At 47.1% G+C, this 15,655-nt stretch overlaps 1 long non-coding RNA gene across 3 annotated transcripts; it reads right to left on the reverse strand.

Moving 5' to 3' along the window:
* Positions 1 to 865: 865 nt before the first annotated feature.
* Positions 866 to 12,791, reverse strand: LOC125615590. Of its 3 annotated transcripts, none has more exons than XR_007346233.1 (3): positions 12,359 to 12,791; positions 10,823 to 10,948; positions 866 to 3,323 (listed from the first exon to the last, which is right to left on the reverse strand). It is a non-coding gene; the product is annotated as an uncharacterized LOC125615590 (long non-coding RNA). The 3 variants fall into 3 exon arrangements; XR_007346234.1 differs by lacking the exon at positions 12,359 to 12,791 and having other exon boundaries at positions 866 to 1,585; positions 2,013 to 3,323; positions 10,823 to 11,996; XR_007346232.1 differs by lacking the exon at positions 12,359 to 12,791 and having other exon boundaries at positions 10,823 to 12,015.
* Between the last annotated feature and the right edge of the window lie 2,864 nt (positions 12,792 to 15,655).

Genomic DNA, 15,655 nt, shown 5'->3' on the forward strand with positions numbered 1-15,655 from the left:
TCATTCCCAGCTTACTCATTCATCTGGGTTGGGGCAGTAGGACACATGCAGAACGATTTTTTGTTGTTTCTGAACCAATGTCATTTAAAAAAATTTTTTTTCACCTTATTTTTTCTCTTTCCAGGGACAGGTACTATGAATTTCTATTTCCCAAAGGGATAGCTAAGCCTTGAGATGAAATGCTGAATTCCATTCTGGAAGGGAAGAGTCTTCCTGACCCAATCATCTCCTTAAAGACCCTCCTTCCCCTTAGTACCATCCCATTGGCAACACCTAAATTTGGAGGGGACCCATTCAAATGTAGCAGAGTTCACTGAGCTTCAGCTTTAGCTGTCTCCTTGAGGAAAGTCACATGTCCACCAGGAATACCTGCCCAGGAATGTTGTGTGCATGAGAAATCAACTTCTGTTGTGTTGAGTCACTGGAGCTTGGTGTTGGTTACAACAGCTAGTGTCACCCCAACAAATGCAGTCAGTTTCTGATGCAGTTCACAGTATACCAAAAGGAATAAAAGCACAATGTTGACAGATGGCTGCCATTTCATTTGAGAAAAGTCTGGAAATGAGAAAAGAGGCTAACTCGTTTCCCCAAACTTTCTGAAGTCTTTGGGAGAATGTTCACAATTCCTATAAAAATAGGAATGATAATAATGTCAATCCACTATATCTGTGCCTAATAGATTGAACTCCCCCAATTTGCATTTTAATTTCCCTGAATTGGCTCATGACACATTCTTATGTGGGATTCAACATTGAGCAATAAATAAGACTTCCTTTTCTCTTGGCCTTCTTCCTCCTTCCTTTCCCCCACGCATCCATGTCCCTGCTGCCTTTTCCTTCCCACAAAGCTCATTTTTGGCAAAATGTTTAAAAAAAAAACAAACACACATTTTAATGAATTAAGTGTAGTCCCACGATCACACTTGCCTTCTCCCACAGTCCCCTGACTTCCACCCTCCTCCAGCTATGGGAATCCTCCCTCACACCTCCAGAGAGAGAGAAAAAAAAAAGCATCAAAAAAAATCTGTCTATAAGTAGAAAAGTTATGTGCAGAATGTTTATGCCTCTCCCACTTGTCTTTTTCTTCTTCTTAAAAAAAATTTTTTTAAATGCAAGACGGAAGATGATTTTCAAACATTACATGTCCTCTGAAAAACTCAAATATGCAGTGTGGGTTTTCTTTTGGCAGGAGCAAAATTGGTTGCAATCCTACATCATCCATATAGTTTTCTCTTTGTCCTTTTAGTGGCTTGGCTTCTCCTCTGTCCAAGAGGAGAGAGGTGGGTATCTGATGGTAAGGGAATCCGGTAGAATTTCAGAGCAGGAAAAGACCTTCAAAGTTAGAGTGTCATTTTACTGCTGAGGACGATGAGGATCCAACCTGGCTTAACTTACCCAAAGTTGTATGATCACACAACTCCTCACAGGAGTTGCAAGTGCACAATCTTCTTAGATCATCACATCGGCCACTTGGTTGTGGGAGGAGCACCCTCTATTCATGAGGGCTCAGAAGGCGGCCAGGTCTTGTCATCTAGCTCCTCGCCACTGAATCCACATTCTCAAAGCCACCCAACATTTTCTTCTTCCTTTGGGGGTTACCAAAGAATGCAAAATTGGACACTTGACCAGGATTCAGGCTACCTAGACAGAAGACATAACCAAGGATTTCAAGAGCACACAGTGAGGTGAGGGCAGATAGGTAAACAGGTGATTCTGGTCCAGGATGATGAGTGCTCCTGACTCTTGCTCTTGGCATGCACACATTTCAGAAGCAGTGATTGCATTTGCCTGGAAGAAAGCTGCAGCAGCAGCAGCAGCAGCAGCTGTGGCCAATGGCTGAACCATGGCATGAGGAGGGACCAACAGCTTTGCCTCCCGACTAAGGAACATCTTACTCAATCTCCCTCCCACTCACCATCACCACCTGTAAGTTTGGAACCAAGAAAGGCTCTGGAAACTAAAGATAATGTGCTAATAGGATGTTAAAGAAAAAAAAAAAACCTCACCACCCACCACCAGCGGTAGTCTGTGCGAAGGAGTTATTCTCAGGCTCCACACTTCGTTTCATGACTCCAACTTGTGGCACTTTGCGAGGTTTGCAAGTGTGCTATCCAGAGAACTCAGAAGTTGTTTTTGGCAAAGGAATCAAAGCAGGCAGATCCAACCCTTCTCGCTGTCTCCCTCTTGTTGCCAAAACATACGACTCTGGGTTTTATGGGAAACTTGTATGAGTTCTCGTTCCAAGGAACAACCTGAGATTGCAGTTAAAATTAAGGAGTAGAGGAAACCTGGAATCAGAAAAATGAAAATCTAGTCCTGAGTTTACTGCTATTCATAGTAATGCTTGGACACAGCCATTTGCCTCCAGGTGACAGTTTTTTTTTTTTCATGTTGGAAATGAGAAGAGTAGACTAAACCACCTCTGAGGTCTCTAACAGTTCTGGCACTGTGCAAAATCACATTTTTATTTCATTTTAGAGAATACTTATTGCAGTCATGTCATATGCCAGGCACTGTAGTAGCCACTGGGGAAAAGAGGTGAAAGGCCCAACTCCTTTTCAAACAGCAGACAGACTAAGGAGGGAGAGAAGCAGTTCAGTAATTAGAGTTCAGGAGTGGGTGTGGATTTCAGAGGTGTGCACAATACCGTGGGCCACAGAAGAAGGGCACTGTGCCCCTGCAGATCTGCCCCCGGCATGCCACCCCAAATATCACACTTGGACATACTGCTTATTTTGAGCTGAAATTTGAGAAACAGCAGATGCAGGTAAGACTCTTTGCCTTCTTCCAGGAGGCGTAGATTCCCCATTGTGAAAGGTGCCTCCTTCCCTGAACCAGGAAGAGAACTTTTCTGTCACTGGAAATGGGTAGTTGATGTCAAGTCAAATCTGTACAAACAAATCTACTAAAATCGTCCTTATCTTTCATTGTTTTTCCCCACAAATTTCCTAGTTGCTTTCCCACAATTTATTGTTGAAGCCTGAAACCCCTTTGCTTTAATCTGGTCACATCTCCACAACTGATTGTTCTTGGCTGAAATGGTATATGAGCTCTCAGGCCGAATCCCCTGTGGGGGTCTTCATTTCTTTTCTACGAAGGACCCTGTGCCATGGAAAAATATTAACATAAGTAAAATTTCTATGCTTCGCTCTCCATCTGTCCTTCGTTGGTTTAATTTAGAGGTCCGCAGTAGAGGGGAGATCTTTCCTCATCGCATCACCTTTAGCTCTTCCCCTAGAGGGCGGTCGACGTGGGTCACAGCAGCAAGACTCCTGGGCCCTCTGGTTTCCTGGTGCCTCCCACAGTGAGGAGCGTTTCAGGAGGCTGGAGGACAGAGAGGAAGCTCATGGGTGTTTATTCTAACCCTCCTTTGGAGGATGACTCAATTAAATATCACTGATCATACCAAACGAACCCACCCTCTCCCTTACCATCTGCCTTCTGACCCAGGGATGTGGCAGCTCTGTGGCTGCCACTAACCCCAAATTTCTATACCAGTCCCTGTGCTTCTGCTTAACTTCACCCGCAACTTCAAACTTAGTCCCTTGTGAATAAACTCTCCTCAGATTTAGACTGGTCATTGGGTGACTTCCTGTCGGGATCCAGTCTCATAAAGTGTGAGGCTCACTTTTGAGATGTGTGTTCGTTGGAGGGAACAGGAGAAGTAGGTTAGGTGTCCCAGAGGACAACAGAGCTAGATCTTCAAGGATGTCTTACAGCCGAAGGAAGGATAAGAAGGGAAAATGCTTTCACATGCTCAGAGACACAGGTGTCCTAAGGAAGGTGTGAAGAATGAATGTTCAAGAAGAATGGGAAATTCTTCTTGACGGTGAGTTGATGAGGCCGGAGGGAGATCCTGGGGAGATCTTGAGGGACTCCGTGTGCTCTGTTAATGAATTTCAATTCTATCCTCAAAACAAGTGAAATACTTGAAAGATGTTTAAACAGAAGAGGACCACAGTTAGGTTTGTATTTCTGAAGATTATGTCAGCATGTAGTGGGAAAAGAAGCAAGAGTGGAGACAGGGAGATTGGTTGGAAGGTTCTTTCTTTCACCAAGTTAAGAATTAATGACAGTTTGGAATTTGGTAATGACAGTGGAGCAGGAGAGGATGTATATGAAAATTGTGGAAGAACAGAGGGAATGTGGTGGGGATCGGGTGTGGATGTGAGTGTAGATGTTACTCATGTGTCTGGGCTTGGCAAGTTGGTAGATGGTGGCATGAAATGCAGACCCTAAAGGTGAATCCAAATTCAGTTATTCCTAGATAGTTTCTTTTTTCAGTATCTTTATAAGCTTCCTAATAAACATGGACTTTTCCCAACATTCAGCTTGTATATTTCTCTTTATTGGAGGCTTCTGGTATTACCATTTGGTAAGTGGCGATAATATCAGTTCCTTCCTCAGTTTTGAGAATTAATGAACGGATACATGGGCAGTGCCAGGCGCTATCAAAACCCACGTCCAAATTCAATCCAAAATATAGTCATTAAACTTATTTGCTCATTCAACAAATGTGTTTTGAACATTTATACTCTGTGCCTGATATTGTTTGTTCTTCATGCGGACAACTGTCAAAGAGCTCTGAGAAAGGGCTTATATTATTTTAAATATTTTCTTTTTTTTTTCTTTGTAGTCTTCTCCTCCATCAACCTTCTTTTCCCTGTATTGCTTATAGCCTCCATCTCCAAGAAGAAAAGTCAAGAAAGCTAGAATCTTAAAGAGCATACAAAACTGAATTATTGATTCATAGCTTTATAATGCACCCAGGATAGTGAAGACATTTATAGATTTCATGAGCTGTTTAATATCTATTTGTGGAGTGCCGCCACATGCAATCATCTTGGACTCATTATGTTTCTTCGGCTGCCCAATGAGTCATAATGAGCCTCTGAAAATGTAAAATAATGGGTTAGAACTAGAGGGAATGAAATAACAGCCAAACTCAGATATAAAATTATTATTACATGCAGTCTGTAAGGGCAATCAAGTCAAGGAAGGACAGAGGACCTATTATTGCCTGCACATGTATGCACACACAGACCTTGACGGACTTCCAGTAGAGGGTCAGGTAGGGAGCCTCATGAACAAGATCTTTACAAGTGATGTGCTGTAGATCTATTTTCCATTAAGAGTCAAGCAAGTGGGGGGGTGGGAAGTTCAAAATTATGGGAAAGAAACAGAAAAACCAATGGAGCCTCTTCTGAAAAGGTGGAGCCCTATACTGAGAAGATAAAAGAGACTTTATATTCCAGCAGTTAAAATGGAGAGGAAGAGATCATTTTTTTAAACAGAGCACAAGAAATAGCTTCATTTCTCCCTATTAACCTCTGCTACCCCAAAGAAAGCCAGTGGAAGGAAGCAGGAACAAAAGAATTCTATGTGAACATAGTGAAGAATAACTTGTGCAATCAGAGCCATATTTAGAAAAAGAAATTAATGCAATTTCCCTTTTGGTTTTGCAAGTGTAGGTTTTTCTTCCTAATTGGCTCCAGGGTCATCTGCCCCGAGGTCTGGGGGTAAGTCTTGCGGTATGCCAAGAGAAAGAAAGCTTTTGATATTCAATATAGGATTTGAAACAAAATAGACTGGCAAGGAAACTATTTTTTTTTCCCTAAAACCTACCTGAATTTCTTTATCTCCTCCTCTGTCCTAGGCAGTGAATTCTTATAATTTTAGGTTGCCTTGAGATTCATTTTCAGTGTAAGTTGGACTTTTTTTCATTCCAGAATTGGGATTTTTGTCACCTTTACGCAGTTTCCAGTTTTCCATCTCCCCTCCTTCCTCACGGTGACCGATCTGTCACCTGCCTTAAACGACTGCCTCTCAGTGACCACCTCCTTATGCAGCAGCTAGATGCAACCTACTTGGGTAACCCCCTGACTCCCATCCTGCGTGGGCTGCACAGATAAGCCACCGGGAACATCTTTCAGGCTCACCGAGACTTCATGATGTGCACCTGCCTTCCAATCCTGCCACTCAGAACACCCTGTGGGAGACCTGCTTGGGCAATGCCCTGGACACCAAGGAAACCTTCAACCCCAGCCTGTCTTTCTCGGTGACATGCTTCCCACCTGCTGCTTGAGTGCCCATGTTCCTGATGGCCTCTGTCTTCCCACTGGCCCTGCTGGGTGTGCTGCCCTCTTGTCACCGGGATCTGTGAGCAATAAAGTGCTTCAGACATCTCATGGGTCCTGTTGTGCTGCCCGTTCTGTGTCTTACCCCATCAACACACTTGAACCTAACTTCTTTCCTGGTCGAGGCTCTCCTAGACAGTGGCTAACGTGGCAGGAATAAACTGGACACAGGGTGTCTGCCACTATCAATAAGCCATCTGTGACAGGGCTCAAGGTGACAGGTTGGAAACCTTGGCGTTAGTCTGTCTAACAGGATAAAGAAACATCCTGTCCATTGCCAACCCCAAATCTGGGGAGCACCCAGACCTTCAAGTTCTGCAATGTGGGAAAGTTTTTTCCTCTGGAGACAAGAGCTAGACATGAGACTTGCTGTCCCGTTGGAAGAAGTAATGCCCCAGAAGACAGCAGGTGAGCCCTGTTCCCCAGTCGTGGGAGATGATAAGAGAAAAAAATTAAAGAGGAAGAAAAGAGGAAGGGGTTGAGTTAGGAGAATCCAACAGCAGTTGGTGTCAACACCAAGGGCCAGAGGCACGGAGACGAAATTGTGCACCTGCGACATTGGTAAGGGTTTGAAGCGGCTCGGAGGGTCTCCTTACCACGCCTGGTTGAGTCCGTCAGCTCCTGTGTGGTAGTGAGAGACTGAATATGAAATGGACAGTGGCTAGACCATGTTTAAAAGCAGAACTCTGACTCACAGCCTACGACAACCTTCCCAGGAAACCAGTCCTCTTGTCAACAATAAACAGCTCAGGAAGCCAGCCTGCTGTAAGTTAGGCTTGCAGGAAAACTACACCGCTATCTCTAGCAACAATCAAGGAATCTACATGATAACTACTAACAATCAGCATGAGATGACCAAGACTTGATTAATGGCCAGCTTCCCTAAGATTTTTCTCAGCTTCCAACTTAAGACCCACCAGACAAAGCTGAGTGTGCATCTTACTATGGTTTGGGTGTGTTCCCTAGCATCTGTGTGTTGGGAAATCAATTCTCAATGCAGCAGTGTTGAAAGGTGGCACCTTTAAGAGTTGATTAGACCATGAGGTCTCTGCCTTCACGAATGAATTAATGAATGGGTTTGTTTTAAAAGTGAGTTCAGCGCTCTCTTGCTTTCCTGCCTTCTTTCACCCTCTTGCCTTCCACCATGGGATAATGCAGCAAAAAGGCCCTGGCATCGTAATCTTGGACTTTCCAGCCTCTAGAACTGTGAGAAATAAATCTCTTTTCTTTATAAGCTACCCAGCATGTGGTATTGTGTTATAGCAACACAAATTGGACTGAGACACATCTTTCACTAATCACACAGATGCCTGCTTCCCGTTAGCTGCCTCCAACTTCCCTGTGCCAATAGCCACCAATCAGGACAGACCTGCAGCCTTCCCTGGGACAGACTGCCCTCTTCTCTGCCTGCCTTTGAGTCTCTGCCAGACACAATGACAGCAGGTGATTCCCTCACTAGAGCAAGCCTAGAATAAATAGACTTTGCTTCCCTTTTGTGGCTGGTCTTCATTTATTTCCACCTAGAGAAGCCTAGAATGGATCTAGTTGGTCTATCATGGAGGCCCCCAAAGGCTGGGAAGAAATATGCAGGCTCAGGAACAGAATGAGAGATTAGAGTGTGCTGCGATTGGCTATTGCTGGGGGGACACCAAGTCACCCAGAGAGAACTGTCGGCTCTGGCCAAGGGAGAGGAACTAGAAAAAAATATTCTCTTAGCTATGAAGGGTAACTGGAAACTCCAATGGACAGATCAGCAAGCGGGTGGCCAAGAGTCACTGTCCCAGTCACTAGGACCCTAAGCTGCACCAATGGATTTGTTCTTATTTACCCATAATGTGCCCACCTAGTAGAGCAGATCAGTTAGAGGGAAAATATTAAAACCATGCTCCCTCTGGATATTGAAGTTGTAGTCAAACCCCTTTTGCATGCTCATATGAACTGAAACTAACCTGTTTCCCTTTTTTTTTTCTTCATTAAACCGTTCTGAGCTAAAGTTTGCTTTCCTGGTTTTCAGCTGACCAAGGCTGGGACCAGGCAAAAATAACCTAGTGCCTTGCTTCAATAAACGTTGGCCCCTGGGTAATTAGACTATGGAATTCCTGAAATGTCTCACTTATCAGGACTAACAGGTCAATCCCAACCTGTTCCCTGCTATGCAAAAATTCACCCAACCCGGCTCTAAAACCTTAAGTAACCCTCCTTCGACTTCTCTATCCTGAGATGCCACTGGACTCCAGAGCATGCCAATGTTCTCCCTTGTTGCAGTAAGTCCAAAAAACCCAACTCTGCTCAACCAACAGGGTTTTTCTGGCAATGGGTTTGAATACTCCACAGCCAATACCCATTACACTTTAAATTGTGTGGTCGGGCTCTGGAACGCTAGGGGGAACAGACACAGGCCGCGAGTCAGGCCCCGAAACAGGAAATGGACGAGTTCTTTCTGAACAAATGTAGCAACGACTCAGGACACCAAAGACTAGGAGTATGTACACAGGAAAAGCTAAAAACAGACCCGAGTAGGACCCACGCAGCTGGATTCTGTACGCAGAGGAGGCCAAACCCACCACTTTTATTTTCAAGTGTTCCCTGAATACAATTGGAATGAAAAAGCAACAATTAAATTTAAGAATAAATACTATTAAAAGGAGCATATCAAATACCTGCCTAAATGAACACATTAACATAAATGAGGGGACTCCTTTTTGATACCTTGAATTAACTGGACTCAGTATTTAAAGGAGGAAGGAGAAGATGGAGGAAGAAAAGGAGGAGGAAGAAGCAGAAAAGGAGACGTTCTATGGACTACGGAAGGATCTGGAAGAGGACACGCGTCTAAAGTGTCCAAACTTAATACATTTTACATTTCCACTTGGTCCAGTCCCTTCCCGTGGCTCCAGGTGGCGCGGTGGAGGAGGGGCTGTTGGAGGAGGCTGAGTCGACTCCATGTTATCCACGTCAGCAAGAATTAATTCCTGTCCCCAAAGTCTGGAAGTCTAATCCGTGTGGTCCCCAACACCTAAGGCCTTATCCTGTCTCCTGGGCTGTCCCTGAAAACTTGGAGGGTCCTTGCTTCTGTAGTTAGCCCCAGATGAGTGTCGCCTGAGTCTTGGTAGCAGCCAGAGGTTTTTCTCACCTCAGTTCAGCGGTCATCTCTCAGCTGCCAGCTCTGATTGCACCACCCTGGGTCCCTGGGCTGCCACTGACTTGTGCCAGTCCCCTGGAGGGCTTCAGCCTGTGCATCAGCTGGTGTCTCTTGCTCTCTGTCCACCTGATGTCCACCTACCCAGGAAGACTGGAGCAACCAGACTTCCCACCGTGACCCAGAGGAGAGGAACTTGACGGCTTTTGTGGCAGACGCCATTCAGGTTCTGTTTGCTTCTTGTATTGCTACTGACCAGACCAGAGAGTCACTTTCTGTCCCTGAACATCTGTTCTCCACATGTCTCTTTGCCTAAGTTGGCCCTCCAACCCTGTGTACCTCCATATACCATCATAAGCAGCGTCTTGTCATAGCAAAACTGGTTGAGAGAAGATTGTATAATACGGGGAAAGAGAATTTTTACGGATGGCAAACGTTTTATTCCAAGTACTTGAAAGTAAGAAAACATTTCTAAAAAAAAAAGAAAACATTGCACTTATTTTGTGTAACTCCTTAGAGCTGAAAGAGTTGCTGGAAATTACAGAATGGGAGCTCTTAGCCTTAAGGAAGGCTTTTCTGACATTGGTCATATTAACATTAGCAAATCTCCTTGTAATGTTTCTAGAAGTGGCTGCAGATTATGTAGATGTGATCTCTTTGTGAAGGTGGATTGGAGGTCTGACCTGTATTCTTCTCTGAATGTATATTATTTCTCAGTAAAAAGTTCAGAAAATGAACAGATGGACAGACCCACCCCCTTCGTGCTTGTGCGTCCTGTTGTCAGTGCTACCGAAGTAGAGACATGGTGACATCTTACTGGGGCAACCACAGGAGACAGAGACCCAGGACGGAGAGCTGGAGAAGAGCCTCCTCAGGCACCGTGATGCTATTTTTGTTTCTTCCTAAGATAAGGAATGAGCATAGTGTGCAGGTTCCTGCCACCCAAGTCAATCTTTAAGAAAGAGTAAAAGCCAGAGGGCAAGATGGAGAACAGGAACAGTTCCCCAGGACAATCCCACAGAGAATCCGGGGACATGGTGGGAGTGACAGAAGCTCGTCTTCATCTGACACAGGTGGGAGCAGCCTGGTGCCGGGAAAAGGATCAGAGGGGGAGGTTGGAAGAAATCTGTTCTGGGCTCCCCACGGCCACACCACCTCGGAGCTGCCTGGGGACAACCCTTAAGTGTCTTTTCAGCCAGGAGTTGACTGCTAGAGTCAGTGCTAGAGTCCCACTGACCGAGGACTTGGAAGTGGGGGCCAAGCAATGGTCAGGAAAAAGCCCTGATGGGAGGTCCAGTGGGTGCAAGCAGGGTTGTCGGGCAGCTGCCTGCAGGACCTGCCCCTTCACCCACCCACAGCCCCTCAGGCTGATTCACTGAAGGGGCTACAGTTCAACTGGCCCCAGGGTGTCTAGTGAAGTGATGGACAGTCCGGGGGGTTGGGGCTGTGCTCCCTTCTACTTAAGCTTGCTGTGGCAAGCCTGGGGCCCTGGCTAACACACAGCAGCAGGACGCATAGCTGGCCTTCCTAGGGGACCGTTGGCTTACCTGAGCACAGCTAGATCCTTGGCTCCTCACCTTTCTTGCCACACATCACCTGGGGCAGAGGTACGCTTGAGCGTCAGTCCTGATGGGGCTACCTCCCAGGAAATGTGACACCAGGGGACCCCGTCACTGTGTGAAGAACACAAACCCAGACGATTCTGGGTCAATCACTCCACGTGGCCTCTCGATGTCATCAAGAGATGTGGTCAACGTGAGATGTGTAATAAACCAGAAGCACAGTTGTTGTTTCCATGATCGACTGTCATGTCCTGTAGGGGACAGCAGGGCTTCGCTTTGACTGGAGCCTCGTAGACATGTTCACACCAGCATCGCCCCAAGCACAGGAGGAAGCTGTGGGGCTATGATGTCACCAGCCACAGGCGTTTTTCAGTTCCCTTGTCACCTTGTGGATCGATTGTCATACACACAGCCCACCCTCGTCCAAGATGGTGCATTATGTTTTGAGTTGGAAGAGTTGGGATTTAAACTGATCCCGGGAGGTCTTGTCAATATAAAATATTGTGAAGACAAATCAAGAAGTGCAGCCCAGACATGAGATGCCTATGGGTTTCAGTGTGCTGACCTACTAAGCGCTCCCCATGTGTTAGCCATTTATTTGACTCATGTAGCATGAGATAGGCCCATTTTACAGGTGGGGAAACTGAGGAATGGAAAAGTCAGTGAACTTGGCTGTGACTATGGGCAGTCCATGGACTTGAGCCCAAGCAGTCCAATGTCTGAGTCCAGCCTGGACCACCACACCAGCTCTCACCCTTGACTAAGGATTGCACCAGAATGGGAAAATGGTAGACTGGGAATGGCTAAGTCATGGATTTATGGGTTGGGACATTGGACTGGGGAACTCCTGTTGAAAGCACAAAGAATGTGCAAAAGGAGAGAAAATATAAAATGGAAACAAAGAAGCCTAGAGGATAAAGTAGGAGACACTGGATCCTAGCCGACCCAGAGAGAGAGAATGGTGGGGTAGGAGGATTTGCTATGAAGTTGTCAGGGAATGTTCTGATACTGCTCCTGAGCTGACTGCGGGCTGCGGGTTTCAGCCCCTGTGCCTTGACCTTTACAACTCCTGCCAGTGTCGAGGAATTTGTCAAGGAAATCATGAAAGTGGAAGTCACAGATGTCTCCTCCTAGGACATCGTGGCTAAAAGGAAACATGGAAAAGGGAAAAACCCCTAGATCGGGGTCACAGAACCCAGCCCACGAGCCAGGCCCACCTGCCACCCACTTTTGTACACCCTCTTGCACTGGAGCACAGACAAGCCCTGGGTTTGTCTGCTCTCCAGAGCTGCTGTCGTCTGACCCTGGCAGAGCTGAGGAGTTGTGACAGACACCGGATGGCCTACGGATGGCAGTACTTTCTGGTCCTTCACAGAAAGAGTTTGCCGACCCCTGACCTGGACAATACCTGCCAGGGCATCTTAGCCTCTGCTTGTCCCTCCCTCCCTTCCTCCCACCACGCTCACCCAGGAGACTGCCTCTCCCTGGTCTCTGTCCATCTCCACCCAACACTGGGCTCACCTGTGAGCTCCCAGTGGCTGCGTAGCTCCTGAGTTTGCACCTGAGTCACTGGAAGGCCCATTTCACATCCCTGTGCTCTCCGGGGTGCTGCCCACCTGTCAAGTCAAGGGAGCTCAGCCCCTATAATAGTTACAGAGAAGGAGCAATAAAGCCCTAACCCAGAGCTTAGCTCCCTCTGCCTGTTTACACAGTGAATAGAGAGAGGATTTGATATACTGCTCAAGAAAAATATAAATAATAGCCGGGGCTGGGCTGCAGGGGGAGAAGGGGCCTCCTCCTGGATGGGCAGTGGAGTCCTTCACCTCTGCCTCCGCTGGCCTTCCTGAGAGCGTCTCTGGTGGGCCTGGCTCATGGGCTGGGCTTCTGTGACCCCTGCAGAGGGCCATGGCTGGCTGGGGTGTTTTGCTTTGCTGGCTCCTTTTGCTCTTCTCAAGTCAGCTGAGCACACAGATCACCCCGTGCTTATTTGCAGAGTCCATCTGTGAGATAAAGGCGAGACAGTTTGACTAAGGGCAGAGGAGGGAGGAGGGGGACATGTGGGGACTGGGATGCCTGGCCAGACGGAGCCCTCCTCAGATTAGGTCACTGTTTATATAAAGAGTTAAAATTAAACCAAGGACTGATTTCCAAGCTTTCTGACACTGGACGTGGCTCTCTGCACCCTCCCTGGAATGCGCTGCAGTAAACATCCCAGAGCCCGTGAGCCACGTCAGGGAGAAGCCAGGGAATATCACTAGCAGCGAATTCCAGGCTCTATAAAATGACTCTGGGGACAGGCTGCATACTTGTTCTCTCTGGCTCTTTCCTCTAAGCTTTCCTGCTGGATATTTCTGTTCTTTCTAATTCCCACGTTTCTACCCATGAGGCGGCCATATTTGCCGGGAGCTACCACACACAGAGGTCTAGATTTCCATCTGACCCATACCATGAAGCTCAAAGTTTGTCCCCTCTGTAAAGTCTTGCCCTTCCTCTGCTCTTCAACAAACTAAGACCACGTGACATTCCCACAGAGACTCTGCATCACTGTAAGACTCGGCAGATAGAAAAAGGAGGCTCAGAGAGGTTCAGGGGCTTGCCTAAGGTCACAGAGCAAGTGAGCTGAGAGACACTGAGAGTTGGTCTCCTGCGAGTTTCCCATTGCACCCCAGCTACCCTCCCGGCCTCCCCCATCCTCAGCACACTTCCATATATTTGGTTGAGATGTTCATTAGAACAGATGCTCTGTAAAGAGAAGGGTTCTGTCCTGTTTCTTGGGAATCCCCAGCATCCAGCGTGGTGTTCAGCACGGTGCCTGCCCCATAATAGATCCTCAATGAATTCATGCGTGGGGACGGTCCTTCCATCTGCCCATTAGCTCTCTGTTTGCTGGGTTTCCTCGTAGCCTGGAAGGTCTTTGAAGAGCTGGCTTGGGGTTTTCCTTCACTATGGGGCCAAGCCAATAACCTCAACCTCTGCCTCCAAGGGATTCGAGTGGAAATCAAACCCGGAGTAGGAGGTGAGCCCCCCCAATCCACCCGGCACCATTCTGTATATGGTCTCCCTATGTCAAAACAGACCCTTTCACGCCTGGGCATCGGGGACTCCATGTTGCCATCCTGTTCCACCAGCCCCGTCTGGTAGACAGAGTCCTCTTCTCTGCTTGGAGTCTCTATCTCTGCTTTTAAATCAGCCAGACCACGCTCACCCCACCAGCTCCAAATTAGTTCTTCCTTTCATGCCCTTCCTGGTTCCTGGCTCCGTGCCAGGGTCTCTCTCTCCTCTGGAAACAGGAGACGCGTTCAGAGTCATGGTCCTCACCTGGTTAGCACCTCTCCTCTGGGACGATTTCTCCCACACATGCCAGCCTTTCTTGCTGGCAATTCCCAGGTGGCTAGTGTCAGCGGAGGAAGGAGGAGTCATGGGGAAGGGAGAGGAGGTGGGTAGCTTTGTCCCATGAGGCTCTGTCACAGATGGAAGGAAATAGTTTCTTGGCCACGTGTGCAGCACGTGCTTCCAGATGCCTTGCTCAAATCTCGCGAGGAGCTGTATTTGAAATCTTTAAATGAATAACGAAGGCTTGTCTCCTGGCCCACCCTGCTAGTTTCTTTCTTTTTTTTCTTTTTTAATCCTGAGTTTCATAAAAGTGCCTGAAATTCAATCACCCCAAATCAAGACCTCACAGGAGTCCCTACCCAGCAAAGTCACCTGTTTGGGGAATTTCTCTCGCCCTGCCTCCTCCCCGTCCTGCAGGTCTCAGCATTGACTCCTCTGGGCTTGGACTCCTGGCGTCCTCCGTCCTCCTCTGTCCCTCCCTCCCTAGGTACCGTATTCACACCAAGCCAAGCTAAAGGCATTGACTGAAGGGGTGAATGAATGAAACTTTCTTTCCATCTAGTATTCTCTTTTTCCCTCTGAGGACAGGACTACAATGCAGGTATCACAAAAGGAGAAATGACTTCAGGGAAATCTCCTGTGTGATTATCGATTTGCTTTCTAGGTTTTAAATGACACCGCCTTTTGGTCCCTTCTGTTTTGGTGATCTGTCCTTTCTCATAGCCTCCTATCTTGCATGAGTTTGTGAGTGACAGGGCTCAGTAGGTGGCTCTTCAGCTTTGCATCCCCTGGGAGCTGGGCTGGGGCTGAGCATCCCGGATGGCCTCTTGCTCTTTGTGGTCATCTGATGACCTTCTTGGGCTTCTTTCCAGCATGGCAGCTCTCCTGAGAGAAAGCATTTCAAGGGAACAGGCCCCAGCGTGTGAATGCTGACCACACCTCTGGGCCATCACACGTGCCACAGTGTGGTTTTGCCAAAGCAAGTCCTGTGGCTAAGTCCAGAGCAATGCAGCAGGGACCACACAAGGCCCAGGCACACCTGCCATCGTTCCTAAATATCACCTCCTCTCATAGTCACATGTTTCCAGTGCATCTTGCAGACTGGCCCCCTTACCTTGAGTTGGCCAGTAACATGTACCAACCACCAGATGCCAAGTGCCCTGGAGTGATTGGAAATAGAACTATCAAAAACAATGTATCTTATTTGGGAACCATAACACATGTCTACAAAGAGATATTAAGCCATCTTCCGGTGCTGTTCAATACTTATCACAGGAACACTCATTGCTAGAGCCATGCACCACCAAAGAGACCCCACTGAGGACATCACGGTTGATGTATGATCCAGATTGCCCTCTCTTCTTCAGTGTGGAGAAGTTAGTTGTCTACTGACATCAGCCCTAAATAAGAAGACCCCTATAATTCTCCAGAAAAGAAAATGTCCCCTGAATAAGACAGGTATAGCTTATGTGATAAGCCCTATAT

Source organism: Marmota marmota, unplaced genomic scaffold (assembly GCF_001458135.2).
Source record: "Marmota marmota marmota unplaced genomic scaffold, marMar, whole genome shotgun sequence".
In the NCBI taxonomy this organism is placed as follows: Eukaryota; Metazoa; Chordata; class Mammalia; order Rodentia; family Sciuridae; genus Marmota; species Marmota marmota.